The 23,240-nt window shown below is 37.8% G+C and overlaps 1 protein-coding gene across 1 annotated transcript in view; it reads left to right on the forward strand.

Moving 5' to 3' along the window:
• The first annotated feature begins 7,694 nt into the window (after positions 1 to 7,694).
• The window catches only part of tafa3a (TAFA chemokine like family member 3a), a 103,308-nt gene continuing 87,762 nt past the window's right edge, over positions 7,695 to 23,240 (forward strand). Inside the window, exon 1 of the mRNA XM_008408938.2 lies at positions 7,695 to 8,159. The gene's annotated coding sequence lies outside the window, so the exon portion shown is untranslated. The remainder of the gene's footprint in view (positions 8,160 to 23,240) is intronic.

Below are 23,240 nucleotides of genomic sequence, written 5' to 3' on the forward strand. Positions count from 1 at the left end.
GATCGAACATCATCAGGCTGTTCGGTCAACAGCCTGTTGACCGAACATCATCAGGCTGTTTGGTCAACAGCCTGTTGACCGAACATCATCAGGCTTCTCACCAATAACGTCATGCAGTTTTTTAGTCCTTTATTTAATGTCACCTGTACATTGCATATTTAAAAAAAAAAATCTTTTAAAAATTAGTTTTATCTCAACAACAGTAACAAGTTTTGAATTGAAATATTTTCCTATTTATTATTTTTTCTTTTTAAAACTTTTGTAGCATTTTCTAAGCACTTCTGTGTGACCAGAGATGTACTTCTGATGATTTCTTTTTAAGCAAAAAACATTCATGATCAACAATAGCAAATGAGAAGGAACATTACTGTCTGGTTTCCTCTTGCAAAGGGAAAGAACAAAGAAGCATTATTCTGGTAAAATGTTGCCCCCCAGTGTACATGGACTTAACAACAACTTTAAATAAAGACACTTGAATTGTAGTCATTCTTCAAATTACAATAAAGAACTTCCAAATTACAATCAACCCAGTAGGCATTAAGTGGAAAAAGAAGGCGTTTGTTTCATTGCTCACATCACACTCAATTACTTCAGTGTTTGGCTGAGCAAAGGAAGCACAATGAGAAGTGCTTGTTTGTTTCTGCATGAGTGGAGCCTTCATGAAGAGCTTGCTGTTGAGTTAGATAATTTATTTTGTTGTTTTTTATTTTCATTTGAGAACCGAGCATCTATGATGGCTGAAGGACAGCAGACAAATTGAAAAGCCCCTACAGCACAATGTGCTTTAACAAGAACTTCCTTCTATGGGCACTCAGTCGCCTGCAAAAGTATGCAGTCCTGTTGAACGTTTGTCACATTGCAACCACAGACGTAATTGTGTTTTATTGGCATTTTCTGCCTTATCATCATGAGAAAACATTAGAAGGAAGGCATTAATTCTGCTTCCAGAAACAATGTAGTGAGTTTAGCAGACATGTAGAAGACTCCAGGTTTTTGATGTGGCTCATCTTCATCACTAAGCCTACAGTAAGAGCTACAACTGAAAGATGTTTTGCAAAAGTAATAAGCAAATATTTCATTCTCTTGATGTGCCGAGCTGCTTTAAACAAGACTTGCAGTTGTAATTTCAGTGAAACATGTTTGTACTGAGTTGGGGAACTGAACACCATTATTTTTTTCTTTTTAAAAAATTTGTAGCATTTTCCTTTCACTTTATGGTTAGGCAACAGTTTGTGTAGGTTTATAAAATAGCATTCCAATAAAATACAAAGAATTTTACAATGAAGCTCTCATAAGTTTGATTCTGCCAGAGATTATGAGTTGATTGTCACATTCTGATATTTATTTTTCAATTTGTTTCATTAAAAGCCAGCCGTAGTCGGATCAAGTGGCAGTCGTGTTTCCTTTTAAAGGAAAACTACGACTATGAGTCACACACGGCCAGTCGTATTGACAGGACTGTTATTTCTCTTCATCGTCAAATAAACTGATCCACATAAAATGCTGAGTCACAAATGTAATTTAGAATGTTATAACAAATCAGCTATATCACCATAAATCACATGGTGAGTGTTTTGTTTGAATTCTTCTTAAATTTCTAGTAATGGCTTTTAAAGATGTTGTTGAGCTATTTTTATGTCAAAGTTTATAACGTGAACTTTAATAAGAGCCATCTATTTAACTGTTATTTATTTATTTATTTATTTATTTATTTATTTATTTATTTATTTATTTATTTATTTATTTATTTATTTATTTATTTATTTATTTATCACAGATTATGCAAAAGAATTACTGCCATAAATAAATAAGACGCACTTCTGTAAGTTTACCAGTAGATGGAGCCAAACAGCCACCAATAAAAACTCATTTTAAGTAGAAAATGCAAATATATATTCTGTATGTATGTTTGTTGGCATATTTAACACTTGAGATTATGTAAATCCTGTATTTAATAAGTGACTCAGACAGTTGAACATGTTCTTAGGCTTCCACATCTTTTCTCTTTAGCACATTTTCATGACTCTTTTTTTTACAGCAGCTGTTGTATTGCAGGCGGTCTACAACACCACATGCTGGCGAGTGATAAAAAGAAAGCTGAAAGATTTCCTTTGCCTCAAAGCATGATTTCTTTTCCTCTTTGATTTTATTCCCTCTCCTCAAGATAAAGTACTCCCAACACAGAGAAGCAGTGGATAAAGATTTAATCTCTTTCCTGATGAATGACCCTCTGCTTCTCTGACAGCAGGTGCTGAGGCACACTGCTCTGCTGTGAGAAACACTGAGATGTTTCTGTGAGTCGTTTAGCTTTTCTGTCTTTGTTTCTGTAAAAGGTGCCTGCACTGCACACGGTCGACCCAGTTTGGGAAACCTCTGCTGAGAAGAGATATTTGATAACCTGTGGAGACAAGTTAAAAGTCAGAGTCATCTCGGGTTCATGTATCATTGTGTGACAGATCAATTTCCCCGGCTTGTGTTTTCAATCAAACTAGATGTTGCTCACAGTTCTGCATGTACTGTTTCTGTTATGTTTTACCTTCATTTAACAAAGTTGATTATTTTTAATACACAATTCCCAAATGTGTGAGAGTGGAGTGGGAGCATATCACATAGCTTTAATGAATTTTGAAAAATGACTGATGTGCTAGTGTTATTGAGTTTGGGATTTTCTTCAGCCCACAGGAGGGCCAGAGATACACACCAGGACAAATATTTGAAATAGTGAAAGTTTGAGAATGTCTTTCAACTTTACAAATTTAATACCTACTAATTTCTCATCAGTGATCAGGACCGATTTTGACTGATGGTACTATATCTCTGCCAGCATAAAACATATGGTGATGGTGTATGTGCTGCCCTGTGCTGAACTGGAAGGTTGTCCAGGCTGCAGACCACAGGCATAACTTTGTAAAGGTCTTGGGTTGTTTGAGCCTGTTTTGTTGTTTTTGTGTTTTGTCTCTTTTAGTTCTGCCTTGTTTCTATTTACTTGAGTGCCTTCTTAGTGATTGTAGTTATGTTTATTTCTTGTGTTTACTCTAGTTTGTATTATGTTTCTTATGTCTACTTATTTTGTTAAATTCATGTCCTAGTCCTCAGTGAGCTCTCCCTCGCCCCTTGTGTCACTTCTTCTTTCTCTCTCTGTCTCTCCAGCCTGCCTTCTGCTCTCTCCCCTTCACACCTACAACCCATTAGCTCATCAGCCCAGGTCTTTTGTTCAGCATTCAATCTCCCAGTACTTAAGCACCTCATTCTCAGTTACTTCTTGCTGGTTCCTCCCATTATTTCCCCATTTAACCATGTGTACTCCCTGTATCTCCTTGCTGTGTTTTGTCCTGTGTGGATTATGGTTTTTGTTTTGGCCTGGCCGGCTGTGGTTTTTATAAGTTTCATTAAATCTTCAAATTCACTTGACACTTCAGTCTCCCTGCATATGGATCCACTATATCCTCCAGCAATCATGACAGACATAGTGTAGCTTAAGCAATAATAAAAATGACAATGGTTAAAGAAAGTAATTAATAACTTAACAAGGGTGTTGATTACCAGATTGGTTTGGATTACCTTGTTCTAATAACTTAGATCATCATTTAAAAGCTGCATTTTGCGTTTATGTATCTGACAATAACGTTTGTTTAATGGTGTAAACGATTTAAGCTAAAACAGATTACATCTTTAAGGGAGAAATACTTTTCCACCACATCGTATAGGGCATTAAAAGCTATCTGATAAATGAACAGACAGCCTTTTAATGTTGACTCTCCTTTCGTGTTATCGTCAGACATTTATCGTTAAACCTAAGCCGGCGCTTTATTTCTAAACTGTACTTTTCCAAATCTACCTAAGTTGTCTGTGGTTGTTTTGCAGTGTAATATTGCTTGCTGTAAAGATGTGTGTGTGTGTGTTTTTTAAGATGTACTCTCAATGTTCTCTCTAAATTGAGCTCATATATTCTGAGTTTATGTGGGCATTATTTCTTTCTTTATGGATGGAGCCTCCTTTGGCTCGACTCAGAGTGTTGCTGAAGTCGGAAACTCCATTATCGGGGGCCCCTGATGAAAACCTGTTAATGGCCGTTCAGTTAGGCTTGAGGTCGAGAGAGCGACCTGGCAGTGCAGCCACACACAAAGCCATAAAGCCTGATGTAGGGGCCTCTCATCGAGCGTCCGCGGCTCAGGAAGAATAACTGTACCGGTGTCTGCAGACCTGTTGAATTAAAGGGGGCATTAACTGCTGCATCCTCTGCATTATTGATGGAGAGCTCCTTTCCCGAGGCCATAATGTCGGTTATTTTTCCCCTTGCAATTTTCTGGTAGACGTCTTGCTGTCTTCAAACCCACTTCTGCAGAGAGCAAAGAGAGGGTTCAGGCGAAGTGCTCGGCCTTCTCCCCGCAGGTTGCTGTTATTTTAAACTAAGCTGCGGACCGCCGCAATCGATGCAGAGCTGCAGAAACCCCATACAACAAGTCATGTTGCATGCGTGAAATGAGAGTAATCACAGTATGACAAGCGTGGTGTGATGAGTGTTATGCAAGATGCCACCTACACTGACAACACAAACGGAGGTGGTGAGATTTCCTCCTAAAGGTGCCAAATCACATGGTGCCTGGAGTGTTTCTTCATGAGGTGTGACCCCAAAGAGACAAAACCAGAGATTTTCATTCTGCTTTGATGCCAAACGCTTCCTAACAGGGATTACCTCATGAGTCACCCCCGCTGCCACCTACAGTACACTTGTTGTCGAGTTTCTCCAACAAGCGCTCACGCTGCTGGTTTTATCTGCTCCTGGCCAGCTTGAGGCACCTCACCACGCCGCTGACCTCATCCTGTCAGATGATTTAACGAGCAGAACCTTGTCACAAACCGGTGCGTCTGGGGACTGATGGGGCAGCACCACACAATGCCCGAAAGATTAATGAGGTCATCTTCACCGCCCAGCGAGCGTGAGAGACACTCGGTGGGGAAGAAAGAAACTTGATGACTTTGGGAACCGTTTAATATAAATGACGCAAAGAGAATCAAAAATAACAGCCTCAGTATTCATGGACAGTTATGTGGTGATGTGAAGCCCGGCTCTGGTCTACTTACCTGCTTTGAATTTTATAGCTCAGCCTAGTCGATGATAATGAGCTGACATTTTTTTGTACTCGGTCAGCAGGGATTGGTGTGCTCTGCCCTTTGATTCGGCTTCCATGTGTGGGATTCCAGTTGCATGTGTGTGTTTGTGTGTGTGAGGAAAATGTATATGAGCTTTGGTTTTATGATGATAACATTCTTAAGGGCAGTCCCAAATCAATTCACCTGAAGTCCAAATGCTTGACTTCCATCTCTGTAGGCCTTTTCAAAGGTTGCTATTGATTGTTCCAACCTTTACCAGATTTTTGAAGGGATAGACGAAAGAGATTGTTCCAGAAATGGAGAGATGATAATGCAATTAAGAGGGGGAAGGCCTTGTAGAGTAAAGAGTAGTACTGAATGAGAGTGGAATCAGAATGATAGTGTGTCTTTTTCCTATATATACTATTAAAAGTTACAAATAACTTCAAATGAAAGTCCAAGTGCTGGAAAATTGAAAAGCTCAACACTGTTGTCACCTTGTGGTTAATAAAGTAGATGGACCAGAAGCTGAAAGTCAGCGAACTGAAAAAATCCAGAAGAAGCTGTTCATATTTTATAAAAAAAAAACAATCAGAACTTTTGTTTGACCATAAAAATGCTTGGTTGCATGAGGATTCATTTTCCAGTTCCTTCATTTGCTCCAAAAAATAAAAAAATAAAAAAATACGGAAATCAGTATCAACTAGTAAAACCCCAATTAGTGGCACTGTAGAAAAACAAGGATTTGACTATCATATGCAAATACACATATTAAATCAAGTTATTTATAACTTTATAATAAATCATGTCTCTTATACGTTAAGCTACTTCGGAAAGGACAAAGATCTGTAAAGGGCACAAAACAGATTAATGAATGATGGAAGAGTTGCAGCAGACAGAATTTGGCAAACATAAAAACTAAATACCTCCAACAATTATTTGACGTTTATCAATCTAAGTTTAATCTTAGCACAGAAATGGGTAAAATATAACCATAAAAAACTGGCTGATTGGGTGTGCTGTGGTGGTGCAGGGGTTAAGCACAACCCACATATGGAGGCCTCAGTCCTCAACGTGGTTGTCGCAGGTTCGATTCCTGGCCTGACAACCTTTGCCGCATGTCTTCATTCCCCTTCTCTCATTATCAATGTCAATTAACTATCAAATAAAGGCCATTAGAGCCAATAAAACCTTAAAAAAATGGTTGATTAAATTGAAATGTGCTAAAAAGCAGCTACATTTTAACAAGTCTACATGTTCCACAATAGACAAGGTTTGAACTAAGTCAAAATGTTTCCACATATGACACACTGAGGTTGATTTTACCTTATCAAATCGATCTGAAGAGCTTTTGAAGTGGAAAAGTGGTCAGAGGAGGAATCTTCTGAGATAATAATGACTTGAGAGAGAAAGTGAATGAAGGAGGAAGACTAAGATCAAAGGTCTGAGAGGATACCAGGAAGAGGGCATATTTACAGTTTAGCAGTTAGAAACAAGAGGTCTAGAATACATCATCATTTCAATCTGAGAGGGGAAAATCTAAGAGACAGCTTCAAACTTTGTGAGATAAAAAGAAAACACACTGGAACAAGTAAAACTGGGATTAGCATCTTCGGTTGAGCTTTTGTAAAAGATTTGCAGAAAAATAATATGTACAAATTTGAACCTAAAACTGTTTTTTTTTTAAATCAACATTACCTTTGCATATTGGAACTCAATTTCCTCCACCAAGATATTCAGCTAACATTTTTAACCTCAAACTAAAAACAAAACAATTATGAGTGCTAAATAAAACTACTTTATCAATCGGTTTTGCTTGAGATCATCTGGTATCTTGTCTCTGTTTATTTTTGTTTCTCACCAGTTACTCAGATTAACTACTGAACATACTGTAGACTGAGGCCTGATAAAAACATTCAGAGAATTGCCCAATCGCCTATTTCATGATTTAGTTTTTATTATAAGAAACAGCTGAACAGTCGGTTTGCAAAGGTCCTTTAGCACAAAACATTTGGCAGTCATTTGGTAGATGTTAAAAATATTTTGTGCAAAACTGAGTTAAATGACAAAGGATAATGTAATGTCAATATTTTACCATCGTTGACAATTTATACCTTTTTATTTCATTTATTTATTATTTCAATTATATTTATCTTCCTGAAGTGATTCAGTGCCAGAATTACAGAAAGAAAATTGTCTTTCTGGATAAAATACAACAAAATAAATGCATTTTTGTCCAAAGGCAAGATAAACTCATTCATCCCCTCCCAAATGATGTCATGCAATTCCCAACTTTTTCTCCCCCCCCCCCTCACTAAGATATCTCAAAACCCTTTCTCTAAAATTATATTGTATCAATAGTGATCTTTACTTTGTTTTTACATAAATCTGATGGATGGGAATTAACAATGGAATAAAAGTAGGGGTACTACAAAAATATATTTCTGTTACTTTATGTTTCTCTGCATGTAAAGAAGCATCCAGATTACTTAGAATCCACAAAAATTCTGGATGACCGCTGGATGGCGCTAAAACACCACCAGCGCAGAAACACTCGGCATTGAATCCGGCTGCGCTGACATTCCTTTAACTGCTCAGATTCATTTCTCTTTAACTGCACGAAGCTGTTGCCCAAGCCAAACCGAACTCACTTTATTGAAGGAGGATTGTTAAAAGAAAATAATAATAATAAAAAAAGCTCCCTCTGCCTCAATCGTGAAACTATCCCCGACTGTCCGGCTCTGAGTCCAGCTGCAGCGGCTCTCTGGCGGATGGGAAGTTGTGAGTCAGACCAGGAGGACGCGCAACTTTTATAGACTTTCAAATCCGCTGCTTGCGAGTAACCAGCAGCGCTCAGTTTAGAGTCCTCTGACTCTTGGATTGCGCGTCTGGAGAGCTCTGGTGTCAGCCCACCGCGTGTTTCAGGTTCGGTGCTGTTCAGGGCGTCTCTTATCGAGGAGGATATGGTAATTCCATTAAGATCATGTTTGTGGTGTTTGCGGTTTGCAATGGAGAATAAATAAAAAAGGACGGTTATCGGGGATTAACTGAGAGCACAAAAGCAGGTAGGTCGGCTTTGCAGTTTTTAACCTCTCTGCTGTTTATTTATTTGTATATCTGAGATGTTGCTGAAAGATTCAACAAGATGATTAAAAAAAAAAAAAAAATTCTAACAAGGAGATTAACCGTCGAACATTTTCCAAACGCTTACTGGGTATCACTGATGACACCAATTTGGAAATGGACAATTTTAAGTCCTGTGCTGGTTGCTGCAGGTTGGCATATTTTCAACTTTCTATTGTCAGCATGTAGACTAAAAAATCAAATCTATGCCCAAGCATACATTTTTTATTGACTTCTTCAAATTAAAGAGAACCAGGACCAGTTTTTTTTCTCTCTCCCTCTTTGAACTGGTTCAGAAATTGGTGGATCTTTTTTTTTTTGCCTATTAGCTGCACAGGCTTTTTAGTTACAAGCATAGGATGTCAGGTTAAGTCGTGCTGTTTTTATTAAATCCATGCCTGATCAGATACGATCATGTAAGTTTGAAATGTTAATTCATGAGACATCAACAGAGATGTGTGAAGCAGCAGCAAAATTCAAGGAAAATCACGTAAGATGATGGAATATCTGACATTTCTGACCTAAACATTCTGTGAGTGGGTTGGTGACAGAAATCAAGTAAGGAAAATTAGAAGTCCAAAGAGTTTTTATGAAGATTTAAAGTTTAGTCCACTGGACATAATCCTTCTCTTTAGGATGAGGATGGTGACTCATAATCATCCCCGTTTCATCTGGATTTTTTAGACAAGAATATTGAATGACTAAATGTGACATTATGAAAAATAAAAGTTTGAATGAATTAATGTGCTTTTCAAAATTAAATCTTTGAAGTGCATAAAAAATAGCTTTTAAAACTGCAAAAAATAAAATGCATGAAAAGAAGAAAAATGAATATAAGTGCAAAATTCTAAAACAAAAAAAACCTCTTTTAAAATAAAACCAGGTAATACAATTTAAGGACCAACAGTCAAAGGGCAAATCCTGAGAAATCAGATTTTTTCCCCCCAGTCATTAAAGGCATTCAAAGTAAAATCTGCCAGTTTCAGTCTATAACTCATCAATCAAGAGCATGTACTGTGATGCTCTTTATTGAGTTCAATAAAAATCAAATAAAGGTTAGGAACACATGATTTGCTGCACAAATGAGGATTCAGTCAGCTACCTCTATCAAACAGGTTATTATGGATTAACAGGATTTTGGATTTTGGAAAAAAGCTTAAAAATAAACTAAAACATTTAATAATTATAACCTCCAGGTCAAAGCAAGGAGAAAACTGCAAAACGCTCCCAAACAGAAAATATCTCACTAGTGCAACTAAAAAGATTCCTTTAGGGAATTAAATTTGTTATGATTTATGCAAGGATTTATTTTATTTACTTCATTTTTGATTTAAATAACCTTTAAACAGAAGATGCAACTCCAGCATATTAAGCCATACTTTCACTTTTGGTTGACCAAAATGGATGGTCTTGACTCTGTGTTTTTTATTTTTTTACCCGGAGCCCTACATCTCAAAACTGGATGGCGTTAAATAATCTGTGTTTTCATCTTGTGTATCAGTGGAAAGGTCACCTGAACATGGCTCCCCACTGGAAAGCTCTACAGGCAGATCAAATACAGATCTGAATCCACAGCAGGGGCCAGTGTGCTTCCTGTGAAATCCACCATAAGAGTGAAACAGCTTCACCTACAAGCTCTTGCTCTGTGACTTTCGCAGAAGCACAAGGCTTTGCTCCTGTTGAAACGCTTCGAACGCTCAAACAGAGCCTCTAATGAAAATTGGCTCTTGTGTTTGTCGTCAGCTGCTTTGCACACAGATTGCAGATATTTACGGCTGTGCTTACACATCACCGAGGCGGAAAGGTTCATTCTCTCTTTCTTTCTCACTTATAGTCTATGTTCACCTTGTTCCTTCAGCTGCCCTTCATCCCCTTGCCTTGTGTGGTCAGCTGTTTTTTTTTCCCCCTCCTTTTCCTCAATTAGTGCTATCATCGCATTTCATCCTGCAGAATACGAGGATGGTAATAACCTTATACTCCTATTTCAGCCTGATACAATTCTACTGTGATTAATTGAAGTCCCCTCAGAGAGTCAGACGAGGCGTAGATCTTCCCTTTCACACTCGCTGACAGGCAACCCATTATATTGTTTTATAGATCGCCGTCAGTAGCCCTTGAAGCCGCCTGTGGCCCACTGTTGTTCTGGAGGGTTTTATTGTGTAGGGTTATTGGTTGCTATTGCTGACAGGCGGAGTAAAGGCCACCTTGGGATTACTGGAGATGGGATCTCTGTGACAGCCCCACTGTATTTGACAGTAACACTGGAGACTTGAAAAAGCTTGCTCTGCAGACTCTGTTGGAGAAAGAGGCAATTTGTTTTTTAACCCTCACAAAAAAAACCCCAAAAAGTTTTGCCACCATGACACCACAATAGTGCACTCACTTTGTCATGTGTGGTCTCCAACAGCAGGTGAAGCAAACATTTTGAGCTTTTGTGCTATTTGCATGTGACAAAACACACTGCAGCTGTGTCGGTGAATCGATATAAAGAGGTGAGACAGATTGCCTCGCAATTCCACTTGTCTTTTAAAAGCTACCTGCAAGCAGGTATTGCAGCGACACAGCGAAGAATTCAGAGCACTGAGTGAGGCTTGGAAAGCGTCCTTGATATGCATGAGCCACCAGGTGACGTCTAGAAGAGGAGAACGGTGCAGAACATCACAATAAGAGGCTTGTTTCTAGTTTTAAGAAGCCACCCCAGGCTGAGTTTGTGTTCTTCACCATCTTCCTGCTCACGCTGTCAGATCAATAGGGCTTAATAAAAAAATCTGTAGCGTGTTTTCAGGCTTGAAACAAACCGTTCAGCACTTTAGTTTTTGCACTTTAGAAAGGTCTGCGTGGGTATTGTGCAGTTTTGCTATTAAAATTCCTCTTTTTCCTGCAGTACTTCTAAATGTGTCCTCCTTGAACACACATTATAGATGTCATGCGGCGTGACAATACAAGGCATGTCTGTTTATGCAGAAGGCACGCACACGACTGTTCAGTGTCTTATCAAGGAGAAAATACACAGTGATGTCACAAATTAACCATAAAACCATGTCTCTTGCATCCCTTTCGACTTGTTATATTACCTACCGGCTTTACAGGTTTGGTTTAACAGACAATAATAAAAAAAATCCACCATCTGTCTATGTGTACATGATTACACTCGATTTCAGTGTCTCAAGATTTGCTGCTCGGTGACGTTCATAGGCTAATGTGTGTAGAGAGCTTTTTGTTCCACCTCTCAGCTTGCCAGCTCAAACTGCTGAGGTGAATCCGTCTGGTGCTTAAGGGGAGATTCAGAGCACCACTGTAACAAAAGAAATGCAGCACTGGGATGCTCGTGTGCTGCTCCGTCATGTCAAGAAGAGGAGGAGGACACAAAGAGCATCCCTCATGTTTTATAGATGCCATTTAAAGGAACATTCTCAAAAACAGCCTTGTAGAAATGAAGTACAGCACACAGACTAAACACTGAGACAATAAACTAACAAACTGGTTTTTGTGGTAGGCAGCAGAGTCCTAATCACTCATCAGGGCTGATCTGTGCTGATGCGGTGCACAATTTTTCTCTGGAAGATTAGGCTGGAAAGCACAACCACATCGCTTATTTATTTTTGTTCATGCCGCTTTGCTGTGTGCACGTTTGGGTGTTTGGTGCACAAGAGGAAGAGAGGCAGCTGATGATGATGATGATGTTTGTGTGTGCAGCTGAAGCATTTCAGGAGATCCTGAGTGGTTGGTTGAATGATGCATGTGTGCAGAGGCTTGTTCTTATTTTCTGCTGCATCATTAAAACTTATTTTTTTTGGGGTAGGGGGGATTGTTGTTTTTTTGATGATGGTCAGCTCCTTATGTTTTCCCCTGAGTCCACATGAGTTGAATACAGGCAATCAGGCGAAGTTCATCCGACCCTCAAAATAACTGTTATTAAACAGCTAATGTTAGAACTGCTTTGCCGGAATAGTGCAGCCTTCATTTTGCTTTTCTTGGTTCAAGTTTATTTTATGCAAGACAAAGACAACTTTAAACATAAAAAACAAAACCACACATTCAATATAGAAATGAGAAAATAATGAAGATAAAATATTTGTAAATGGTCATTGAGTTCAACATATGTTCTCAAAAGCTTCAAAAAGCATCATAAACTTTGCCTCCATTTCTATAATAGCAGTTTCAGGGAATAATTGGATGTGATGCAGCAGTGAATGTTTTTAGCATTTTCATTTGTTACTTTCCTCAAAGTCAGAAGTAAGTCTAATATGTTTCTAGTATGTTTCTCAACAATTTTGGAAAGTCCACACGATGGCATTGTAAAGCATTTATTTCATAAACATCTGTTCAATCATATTCCAGTAGAAGAGGAGATGAACATGTTTAGGTGCTACATCTTTGTATGAAACCCAAAACAAAAGAACAGCCTTGGGAATAGGCTGAAACTGTTAAGAGTATTATATTCTGTACAAATATATGCTGAATGGGCTGAGAAAGAGGAAGAAGACATTCTGAGAAATGCTGGATTACTCAGGGAGAAAGGATGTGCATTTTGGAAACATGTCCTATGATCGAATGAAACTAATATTCAAGTTTTTGGCCATTGTTCTTCTTAATACATACTGAACTAAACAGAAGAAACTTTCCAGCCTGAGAACTAAATCCCAACATTGAAGTACAGTGATGGCAGTATCATGTTTTGTTAGTATTAGCTCTTGTGCTTCACAATATCAATGACTGTAGAAGAAAATATTATAAGTAAATCTTAAAACAACAGCTCAAAACAGTTCAGGGTCAAATGTGATCTAACTGGATCCTAATCTCACCACCATGTTAGTTACAAAATGGCTTAAGGAAAAAAAAGAATGGTCTTTACAAAGTCCTGATCCATCAACAGTTTGTTGGCAGAGTAAAAATATATTTATGATCAAATATGTGTATGACCCTGACTGAGTTACATCAGTCCTGTTGGGTAGAATATCTCAGAATTACAGCAAAGTACTATAGTTGTATCATTTGAAAGGTAAATCTGCCAAATTTGAAGAATACTTTGATGGACCTCTTAAGAAAAGTTATGTCTTTTTACACAGTTTTTATTTGATTTTGTCCAGAACTAATTCTGCCATATTAACAGTGCTGCATTATTATGAATATCTAAGCAGTTCATGCTTCCCAATGAGCTGTCCAAACGTTGGGCCACAGGCACCAAAGCTGTTGAGTTGAAAGTACTTGCCGGTGACAACAATTAGATTTTGTTCTTTGAATTAATTAAAATCCAAAACCAATTTTGATGGAGACATTTGTCGTTTTTACCTGCTCAATAATAAGCTGAATGCACAGCATTGTTACAAAACAAATAAAGTAATCTGCTTTCCGTTTTATGAAAATGGTTGTTTGTCTGAACCTTATTTGAGTGGCCTGAAAATTTCACCCCTTTTCATTTATTTTTGAAAAGCGTATCTGTATCAACTGCCTGGGGCTGATGAACCAAATTTTCAGCTTTCTCAAACTGCGGCTCAGGAATCCCACAAAATCATTTTTAGGGCTGGAAATGACCCTGTGGACAGAGTTTGAACCAGTTTAAACTGTCATCATGTTTGTATTGGGAATAAACATAATTAATGTTTTTTGCCACAGCTTTACTGTTACAGTTAGTTTCTCTGCTCAGCTATGTGAATCCCATGGGAAGGTTTACTGTAGCAATCTACCATCGTCTGTGTGGTACGTATATATTCCTCTAATGATCTTTAAAAGGTTCACGTTAACTAAAGAATATTTTTGTTACTTCATTCCTGGCTCTGATTAGCTTTAAAGTGGAGACACACAGAGAGAGAAATTCTCCTTTTTAAGACAGGATACGTTTGAACGTTTAATGGATTTATACATTGAATGAAAAATAATTTTAATTTCCATCCTAGATTTTCCAAATGTCAATATAACAAACTCTGTTTCTCTGTTCAAATAAGTGTTAATCACTGAGCTGCATTTCAGAAAAACGAAGGAAATATGATTACCTATCTTTGAGTGTGCTGGTATTCATTGCTTTTCATTATCTGGCAAAGTTCATAGGATGCAGTCACATCCAAGAAAACTATCAAAAAAGCTAATTTTCTTCTGTACATGAGACAGAAATGATATGCAGAGGAAGCAGTTTCATTTAGTAAAAAATAAATTCAAGCCTTCATTAATGGAATGCAAGTAGGAATAAAACCCTGAGTCTCTGCTTCCTGTAGCAACCAGAACGGTCACATAATCCATCCATCCATCCATCCATTTTCTTTACACCCTTGTCCCTTAGTGGGGTCGGGAGAGGTGCCCATCTCCAGCTAACGTTCCGGGCGAGAGGCGGGGTTCACCCTAAAAAGGTCGCCCGGTCACATAATGTAAAATCAAAACTTCTTGGGGACATTAAAGTGAGTTGTTACCAGCGATTGCCCTGAGGTCCTCTTGAGAAAAGCACTAGTGCTATGATAATCTGGACCTTGTTTATCACTTCGGAGCACATTTCAGCCAAAGAGCATTTCAGTGCAAGATGATCCAATCAGCAGTCTAAATGATCTGAACAATACTCGGGTGATGAGTGGCTAACTTGCTGGAACAACACACAGAGGAGCAGCTCTGATTACAACGCACATGTAGGCAGGGTGAGCTCATTCCTCAGAGAGAACACAATTATACTGCTATATCTCCCCAGAGCTGCCACTGAAAAGCGAACCTTTAAACCCTTAAGTCCGTTTTGTGCCAACTCAGTAAATGGGACTTCTTGCTGTGCAGGGATGGCAAACGCAAGCAAAATGCATTTTTGTAGTCCAGAGAGTCCTGACCGTTCAGAGCAAACTCTGTATCCTGAGTGGGAGTCACATGAGTTTGAGTGGAAATTTTTCCACCTAACTCTTAATGCGTTATGGAAACTGAGGATGATGAGGGTTGAGGGAGAACAGGAGCCCCAGCAGAATAATTCAGTTTTTCAAGATGGTGGGTTGCAGCTCTATCAACTTTCTTTTCAGTTCCTCTCTCTGTTCCCTTTTCTTGAGATATTCAGTGTTTGGCAGCTTTCACACTCAGTACTGAGCCATTGTGCTGAATTCTCATCACCTTCTCCTGCACCACAGCGAAGAACGTAACTCCCCAAGCCCCTTACATTCAGCACGGTAGAAAGGTTGGGGAAGTGGAGATTTTTGAGGCCCCATTTCTAAACCTTGGTTCCTTAGGGACAATAGAAGCTCATTTTTTTTGTTGGTTGCTTTCTTTCTGTTTCTAGCCAATGTGGTGCCTAAGGGGTCTTGGCAATATGTATTTTTTTCTCTCTTCTGTGTTTTGTTGCTTTCAAACTCAACTTTGTGCTTGTAAACGCTATTTTTTATAAGAAAATTTTAACTTAAGATTTCAACATGATGCTCTTATCTGCTGTTCTCATTAGTTCTTTGTTTAAGAAAGCAGGAAATATGCAACAGGGATGCGACTCTAATTAAAAACCGGTATTAATAAAATACACAGTTTCTGTCTGTCAGGTTTTAATGTGGAAGGCTGGTTGACCAGAACCCATGTAGTCTGAGCTGAAAGTATTAAAGGAATTTTCTGCTCTGAAAATGCTTCTCAGAGAAAAAAGATACGAGTATGAGAAAGGGGAGGCTCATCAAAAGAATGATACACAAGTATATATTTTCAGAAAGATGGTTTGCCTGCCTGCTTTGCTCAACTTTTCTTCTTTTTCCATTTTCACTTGTGACCTTGGCAGGAGTAGGAAGCAATGTGAGGAGGGGAGGGTGTGCAAATCAGGAACTTACACATCGGGATAGCTTTAGGTCACTCTTTTTGTGCCTTTCATCACGTCAGCAGCTGGAGGTGTGTGTTGTGTTTCGTGCCCTGAATTGTCAGTTCTCTTCATAAAAGACTTCCGGTTTCCAAACGCATCAGAAAAAGCATCGGAATATGAATGTGGGACAAAAATCCAGGCTAGTTCTGCTAATTTCACATGTTCAAGTTCACTAAAAGGTAACAGGAATCAGTTAGTTTCTCATCCAATCGAACACACCTTCTCTGTCGCTCAGCATATGAATTTGAACTCATAGTTAGATTTATGTTATTGATGTAATTAAGAAATGAAACAACTCAGAAAACTTTGGAGCCATGATTGTCAGTGTTTTTGTGGAAATTCATACAGAGATATTGAACAATAAGGACACAGTGTTACTAAAAATCCTATGTTGTTGTCCTTAAAAAATCTTATTGTTTTAATAATATAGACCAGGTGTTTCTCATTTTTAATATTTTCCACAAGTGAGGCAAAAACAGATTCCCGAGAAGGCAGACTAGTAAACATACTGGAACACCACAAACAAAACTCAAAGAAAAGCACACCAGGACAAAAGTTAACCATGAACAGAACCATTGACAGAGAAAACAAACGGACTAATGCAATGTAGGTGAAAAAAACAAAACCAAAAAAACAATGCATGCTATTTTGGAAGGTAAACAATTTTGGAACAACTCAGGGGCTAGAAAAACCCCAACAAAAACAAATATACAAATAAAAAAAAGCATAAACTCAAGGAAAGTAACAACCAAGCCTCTAGGCAGAGAGAAAGAAAAACATGGACACAGAAGATAAACCAAACAAGGGTGAGAAAACAGAACATAACTTATTTGTTTTTCAATTTTAACACTGATTGGGAAATATTCACTTACAAGCTTATATGTATAGTTATCTATTTTTAAGATGTTCTTGCTTATTTGGGATTGCCTGAAAAATATAAACTTTCATGGTGCTTTTCATGAGAGTAAATCAAGAAATAAATGCATACTTTTTAACAGTCAATGCATGCAGGTTGCTGAAACACTGTGCTGTCTTTGTGAGCATCTATTGTTATGGACTATTGGAGGTTCTCTCTACTGATTTATTTCTCCAGCACAGGGAAGCTTTTGCTTTTTCTGCAGCACAATTTTAGATGTTTAGATTGATGTCCTTTTTTAAGCCGGCATCAATTTTCAGATAGGAAGAAAAGTTATATACTTTCAAAAAGGATAGTTTTTGAGAAAACTATCCTTTTTTCTCTGCCTCCCTCCTGTCTTCTATCTCCACAGCACTCTCCTTCCTTCCCAGACACTTTCACAATTACACACACACGGACTCACACACACACCATCCTTGCCACAGTGTGCTGGGTGACTAATTTCTCCTGGGCTTTGGACTTTGGTATGACAGAGGGCAAGAAGGAGAAAATCAAGAGAGAGCAGAAGCAGTGGTGCACTGTTAACTCACAGGCATCCACCCACACAGAAGACCTTCACACTACCTCTCCCATTGCCTTTTTTGGCCACCCATCTTTCTGTTTTTGTCTCATAGGCAGGTGCAAGCCCAGATCACCAAACATCTGTGTCACCTCTGTGGGACTGTGTCAATTTGATTGCTGTTTATACTCCAGTTTCAGGTACTGGAGACAAAAGCACAAGCAATGTGCGTGATGCTCCCATCTGTGAAGAAAAATTGAAATCTAAGTGTGTTGTTTTTGAATCCAATTCGAGTTGTCTTTGCTGGAGTCTGTAGAGTGGAACGGGTGCCAATCAGTGGGGATTTGTTTACTCTGCATCCTGCTGACAGAGCCTGATACAAATATCAGCCGTGCTACTGTCACGATGTGTGCCCTTGCACAGTTTGATAGAAACCAAACTGGAAAAGGTTGCATGTCACCAATATGGTACAGGTATGCATCAGTAATTAAAAAAACAAACAAACAAACAAAAAAAGAAACACTGTTTAGAGCCAACAGTGGTAGGTTTTACACATTTTATTCCAAGTTGTAAATATAGATTTTTTTTTACAATTAGAATTGTAATTTACTGTGATTTTTATTTATAGACTACAGTTGTGTTATATACCAACACATAATGCATTAGTATATATACTAATTGTATGTAATTAGTATACAATTATACACAACATCATAACAGTGTTATATACTAACACATAATTGTATATGTACACGTGTATGTGAGCAGACTACAACTGACGCAAAGATTTGGATTATCTATACATTTACAGTTAAATAATGATTTTGTTTACACTGATAACACTGATGAGGGAATGACTGCCAAGTTTCACTTTGAACACTGAATATATTCCTGCGGCATAATTAAGACATAATTAATATATTTTTTGCTGTAATTCCCTTCCTACCTCTTGCTCTCCTCCTAACACCTCTTTCCATGCTCCTAATTCATTTAAACATTTAAAACAGGGACCTCAATAATTAAAAACCTCCAGCCGTCTGCAGCCCTGAGCCAGGCCTCCTGTGGCATCCCGTGGCACTGTTTGTGTGGATGGACACATTTCTAGGCTCCTCATTAATTGATGTCTCACTTGACATCAGGGGGCTAATGTACTCCCACTCGTCACTTCTTACTTTCTGTGCTGATCCAGCATGTCACGTCTTCATCCCTTCACATAGACAGTGTGATGGATTCACACAGAAAGTGTGGTGCCAGAAAGTCACGCGGAAGTGGTTCAAAGGGTGCTGCCACCCCATGGGACAGATCGGAGGAAATCTTATGTTAGACAAAGCAGCTGCAAGTGGACAATGTAGTCTACTACTGTTGTTCCCTTCTTTCTCAGTCTGTTCAACTGACCTATTTTTGTTCCTGCTGCACATGACTTCACATTTTCTATCTTTTAAACAGAAGCTCTCACCTGTGGGAAAGATCTAGGAAGGTCAAAGTGTAAACATACAGAACAAAAGTGAAATTAAGAGCCATAAAGTTCTAAGAGTCAGTTGAGGTGATCAACCATCCTGCCGCAATTTTATTTTCCTACATTGAATTCATAAAGCAGATGGCACCAAATACACGGAATAAAAAAAGCAGGCATCACATTTTGTAAATACACACATTATGTTTGCATCAGGCCTCAACTAATAAAAGCAGGTTATCATAGAGATGTCATGTTATTGATGTTAATTTATTCAACATAGATGGAAAGGTATTTTGCAAGATATTCCACAACATTTAACATCACATCATGTCAGATATGATGTTGCAAGTTGTAGCACAATAGAGTGATGCCTCCATTAACTAGTCCATCTTGTTATAAAAGGCATGGTGTAAAACTATATCAGGTTATTGAAGTGTCATGTTTAGTCTACACAAAAGTTCTCTACCTCTACTATCATATAATTGTATTAGATTTTTTTAGAACAATCACACATTGCATTGTATATGTTTGGTTTACTAATATGCATATTTGAATTATCCACTAGAATACTCCACAGCTGCAGGTTTCTTTTATTTTATTTTGTATTTTAATGAAGGAAACAGCTTTTAGACATAATTTAGACAACTTATTTGAACGGAGAAATTATTTTTGAAACATAGCAGCCACATCTCATTAGGTGAGAAGATGAATTAACTTTGTGACATCCTTGACTTGTTCTCTGTAAAGCAAGCAATGTTCCATGTCTCTGGTTTCCATTTTTCTTCTCCTGCACCACAATTACCACCAGCTTTGAGCAGAAGAGGAAAAACCTCAATTAAATGCATTCAAACTGTGTCGGAGCAGCAACAATACTTGCTTGTTAGCTCTATTTTAGGAGCCATTCTGCTTTTGCATCTGGTTCATGAATTCCAGGCATGTGCCAACTCAGGTTTGCTAAGATTTAAGATCTGCAAAATCGCTTTGTGCATCGGCCCCAGTGAGTTTCAGATTCCAATTCGATGCTCATCTGAAAATGTTTTCTCATTTTTCACTTATACTTGGTTAATACTGTGCACAATGTTAATATAATTTGGAGTTTTTATTCATATTGATCACAGCATTGAATTTGATATTTCATTCGGCCAACATGTGTATGAAAGAATCACAATACGCTGTTTTACTTAAAAATTTGTCTCACCTACATTCACCTGCTGTTATGCTGCTGCACTCCCAGAAGAGGTTGCAGTCAAGCCTGTTGAAACATCTGCTTTATAAAATTGGCTGCATCTATACTTTGGAGTGTGCACATATAATTATTATGGTTCTCTTTCTGCGGTAAAACAGGTGTGATCTGTTGGAGCTGTTGGATTTTTTTTTTTACAGTGTTTTTATAAAGAGAAAAAACCCCAAACATTTTTAAAAATGTGTCATACTGTGATAAAAGCACTCAGGTGGCAACAACTTACCCAAAATAAATTTGTTCTGCTCGTATTGTTGCAGATTTAGAGCGACATGGCAAGTAAGTGTGAATTTTTTATTTTTTTTATCCAGAAAAAAGAGGCACTACTGAAAAGAAAGATACAAATGTTTGCCAATATAAAATCAGAGGATCAAGAAACAATGTCTGCAGCGTTACATGTCTAAACATGTCACTCATCATTGGAGGAACCATTATTACAGACTCTAATGACCACAAATAAAAAAAAAAAAAATGTTAACAGATGTATTGAAATCTGCAGACTATGACAGTGTGCTCCACTGTCATAGTCAGCTTGTACAATACAGCATCTAGTAGTTCTTTCCACTTTTATAAGGTGTTTTATTATGGGAAGGTGACATTTTCTCGGTATTAAGAGTTTCTTTAAGAGGACTTTGTTTTGCTCATGTTCTTTGGTTTGTGCCGTGGGATTGGTTGCAGGCTGCTGGCTATGAACCGGTGTGTTTATCTTCAAAATTGACTTGAATTTAATTGGGAGTTATTTATCTCTGTTCAGCAATTTCACATGCTGAAAATGCAAAAGAAAACCCATTTTTTGAACCATCAAGCTGCAGGTCATGACCGTGTGGAGAAAACCACAGAATCAATAGGTTAATAGCTTATAAAGAATGCATGGATGAACAACGGCTTAGTGTGTTGACCTGAAAACTAAAGTTAATGCTGTTCAAGATTTATATATATTTATATACAGTATATGTTGTTAGGGTTATATTAAGAAGATAATATATAAGCAGATGTTTAATTGATTCATCTTAATTGTTGTCTTCTTTTTAAGAAAATCCATTATTTGAGTGCTATGTGAACTTCAAGGTCTTGGATAAAAACAAAACAACATGAGCTGTAAAACTTATTTTTATATATGCACATTTACTCCTAATCTGCTCTTGTAAAATATATCTGAAGTTATTTCATTGTCACTAAATTAAATAATTGATATATGATAGCTGTATGTGATAAAGAGAAATGAGAAATTATTTTAAGAAATTAGTCCAAAGAGTGATGATAAATATTCTTTTTGTTTCTCAGTGAACTATGATTTTATTTTTCAAAACCAGTCATGTGGCTTTACAGACAAAAGAATGTGCAAAAATTGAAGCTTTGAAGGATATTTTTGTTTTCATTGTTAACACTTGACCTTGATAACTAGTTGTAGAAAATTAAGTCTTGACTTCTCTAAGTACTTCTTTTTGTCTTGAAATAAAAAGCCTTTCAATACTGGGGGCTGTCATGAATGCCTGAGTGCCCAGCCTGACCACTGTATTAGAGCTGTGCAGGAAATCAATTCAGGAAATATAGAGGCAATTATTTTGTCTCCCACATTCGCTGACAAAGTTGCAAGTAAGCGAGCTGGGACGAAAATACAGAATTAAAGAGAAGAAAATAAATATGTCTTCTCTGGGGTTCGGGGACTGTGTTGGGAGCACGGGGGTAATTTTAAAATCCTGTACACCTCTGCAAAGCAGCTGTAATTAATGAGCTCTGTGAGTGTTATTGATTTGCTGAAACCTGTACCCGTATTGTTCTGTTTCATCCCAACTTAGGCTCAGGAGACGATCATATTTTGATGAAAAGTTTGAAATCATCTTTAGCATGATATTCAAGTATGTCCTGTTTCCTTCCTAAAGTTATTGTTTTGAGAAGGCCAGGAGGGCCACATATGATCTCAGCCATATTGTCAGACCCAACATAAACTACTCACTCTTACTCTTTCTTAATTAATCATTAGCACACATGCTTTTATAGAAAGGGAAGAAGGTGGAGTGTCTGCAAAAATAATGATGTGAACAAACATAATGTTCACTTCAGATTTGAATTGTAGATCTGCTCTGTTAATCACTCTACAACTGTAAGCATCACATTACTGTGTATGAATCATACATGGGATTTTAACACAAACAAATAGAGGAAATGTTGCTACTAAAGTACATTTAATACCGTTTTTGAACCCCAATGATGTAAGTTTAGCGATTTGTTGAAGGGAGAAGAGGTGGATGTTGCTGGAGAAGAGAATTACTTAATTGTAACTTAGAGCATGGGTTATTGTGAAGAAAAGGGTTCCTCAAGCCGATCAGGGACCCCCAACTGCTACAAAGGAGTGGGATGTCAAAAGTATAGGGATGGAGGATGACTGTAAAAAGGTATAGAAATTGGACAGAGGCAGGCAGGATGGATAAGAATGAAGGTGAGAAGGATGAAGAAGCTGGAAGTGATGAATGGGGGATAAAGGAAGTTTGGATAAAAGGATGAAGGGCTGAAAGATGAACGGATGAGCGGTTGAGAGTGAGCTCAAAAGAAATGATTACAGTGCTAAAAATGGGTTAACTCTGCTAGTTAATCGGGAGGCATTGACACATTAACTCTAGATACAAAGGCTTATTCCACTTGTGTCTAAGTGTTATAGTGTCCAAAGACCTAAATTAAATCATCTACAGAACCAACAGCAGTTTATCACTTATGTTTTGGAAGCTTTTATATAAAGTTACAATTATATCATGTATAAAAACAAAGTAATTAAAAATATCTAAGTAATAGTGAAAAGTGGCATGTTGATATCTTACTGCATTTGCAGCCTGACATTTGGCAGCTATTCATTTACTTAAATCTCTTCTGTTCTCATTGTACTCATAAACTCCCTAAATCCCAATAAAGCTGCTCTCATGTCCTGCAATAAGGTGACAGGAAGCAAAGTGAGTTTGAAATTCTGATGCCGACATTCTGGCTAAACTTCACTTTGCGATGGTCATAAAGATAAGTTGAGTTCACACCGAGTGATTATCAGTGATCTAAACTGAAATCTTTCATCACAACAGAAAATCTCTGGAAAAATCTCTCTCTCTCTATCTCTATACATATATATAT

Source organism: Poecilia reticulata, linkage group LG5 (assembly GCF_000633615.1).
Source record: "Poecilia reticulata strain Guanapo linkage group LG5, Guppy_female_1.0+MT, whole genome shotgun sequence".
NCBI classification, from domain to species: domain Eukaryota; kingdom Metazoa; phylum Chordata; class Actinopteri; order Cyprinodontiformes; family Poeciliidae; genus Poecilia; species Poecilia reticulata.